Source organism: Balaenoptera musculus, chromosome 5 (assembly GCF_009873245.2).
Source record: "Balaenoptera musculus isolate JJ_BM4_2016_0621 chromosome 5, mBalMus1.pri.v3, whole genome shotgun sequence".
Taxonomy (NCBI): domain Eukaryota; kingdom Metazoa; phylum Chordata; class Mammalia; order Artiodactyla; family Balaenopteridae; genus Balaenoptera; species Balaenoptera musculus.
In genome coordinates this window covers 93,974,038-93,976,297 of record NC_045789.1, presented here as the reverse complement: position 1 = coordinate 93,976,297, position 2,260 = coordinate 93,974,038, and the positions used below count along the sequence as shown (strand labels likewise).

The 2,260-nt window shown below is 36.8% G+C and overlaps 1 non-coding gene across 1 annotated transcript; it reads right to left on the bottom strand.

Annotated features, from left to right (window-relative positions):
* Positions 1-201: 201 nt before the first annotated feature.
* LOC118896249 lies at positions 202-308 on the bottom strand. Its single transcript, XR_005020155.1, has one exon. It is a non-coding gene; the product is annotated as a U6 spliceosomal RNA (small nuclear RNA).
* Positions 309-2,260: the final 1,952 nt, after the last annotated feature.

Sequence of the window (2,260 nt, the reverse complement as noted above, 5' to 3'; positions counted from 1 at the left end):
ATATATGTCAATTCCAATCTCCCAATTCATCCCCCCACCTCCTTTCCCCCTTGGTATCCATATGTTTGTTCTCTATGTCTGTGTCTCTATTTCTGCTTTGTAAATAAGATCATCTATACCAATTTTTTCAGATTCCACATACATGCGTTAATATACAATATTTGTTTTTATCTTTGTGACTTACTTCACTCGTATGACAGTAAAAATATGGAACGCTTCACAAATTTGCCTGTCATCCTTGCACAGGGGCCATGTTAATCTTCTCTGTATTGTTCCAATTTTAGTGTATGTGTTGCCAAAGGGAGTACGACTCTGAGTTTTAGTGTCTTTACATGTGGACTAAGGATGCTATATAATTTTCAGAATGTTTAAGAGAAGTAAATCAGGTAATACATGTAATATGTTTAATACTGTGCTTGCACACTGTAGTTACAGAAGTAGTAGAAATATGTTGTTCATTTCATTCACTCTTTATTCCCAGTGACTAAAGCATCACCTATTAGACAGAGTCCTCATTCGTATTTTTTTAATGAATGAGAAAATGAATACATAAAGCAACCTATTAGACACTGTTTATGTGACTAGGATCATAAAGAATAACAGCTCACTATTTTATAGTGGCTATAGATATGCTCTCTGTTCTAATACAATAATATAAGTGCTGTAGTCATGGTCTGTGCAAGGGTTTATAAGAGCCAAGAATGGATCATCAGATTTTGCCTGGAGAGAGAAAGTCAGGAAATATTTTACTAATGTAAGGACTTCTGTTAGCTCTGAGTCTTAGAGCATGCCAAATTGTTTATTAAAACATGAAGTCAGTTCATTCCTAACAAAGAAATTTTGTCTTTAAAAAAGAAGACCAAACTGAGACTAATATATGACATATAAAGACACTTCAGATTGGACTTCTGAGGGACTTATATCAGGCATAGAATATAGGTGGGAGAATGACATGGTAGTCAGATAAGCAGAAATCAGATGATGAAGGGCTGAGCATGCCATCACAACGCATTTGCCCTTCATTGTATTGGGAATAGAGAGACAGTTACATATTCTATTCCGAAGTCTGGCAGTCTTAGACTCTTATTTTACGAAAGTTACTCTAGATCATTGTGAAGAATGGATTGGAAAGCTTGCGATGGAGGCATCTAAGATGCTGGTGCTGTTACCTCTCTTATTACCGAGGAGAGAAATAATGCTGACGTGAACTAAAGCAGTGGCATATGATTAGTGAGTAAACGAAAGTTATGGAGAAATTGAATAGGGATAATTTATTGGACCTGGTTGACTGATTATATATGGAAGTTGAGGAAAACAGTGCAGTCAAGATTGATTCATTTAGATTTTTGTAACTGAGAACAAGATGATACAGTCAACAAAAATTTTCTGTACAATTTTGGATACTGTAGCAATTGAATATGGCCTTTCATAATAGTTCGTAACAAATAACCTCAAAATCCCAGTGACTAATGAAACAAACTTTTTCTTTTTTGCTCGTATGACTACATGTCTGCAAGGGATGAGCTGCAGGGTGTGGGTGGAGCTCAGGTCTGTTCCATATGTCATTCACTCTCTTTAGACCAGAGGCTAGCTGGAGCACATATGTCTCATGGAAAGTCCAGAAGCCAGGAAAATAATCAGAAACATGCAGGGCCTCTTAAAGTGTAGGTACATATCCCACATACTGCAAATCCCATCCACATGCCATCAGTGAAAGTAAGTAAAATGGCCAAGTCCAACATCAACAGGACAGCAACACACATTCTGTCACACCAGGAAGTACTACATAGTCGTATGACAAAGGACATGGATACACAATTCAAATATAGGGAATCAAGTGAGGAATTGGGAACAATGACCCAATGACCATGATAGTCATGTCAGTGCATCAGGTAAGTATATCCATGAATAGAGCTGAAAAGAGAAACATTAGAAATGTCCACACTGAGTATCTTTCTTGCCACAAAGCTTCTTTACCCTTACTTCATGGTACTTTGAAATCATTGCTTCATGGGGCTTTCTATACTAAGTTAGTTATTTTTTAAATCACATTTGCCTAATTTTTGTACTACTCCATGTAAAGAAAGATGCCATAATAAAAATCAAGCCAACCTTCTCCAATAACAACAAGAGACAAACAATGGCACTTGTAGATGAATGTTGGTACTCATAGTCTCAAAGATTATTCCCCAAGAATGACCTATTCCTTGGTAAATAAATACCACTTAGGCATCAAGGTGCTGCTTTCTTCTTAAGGCCC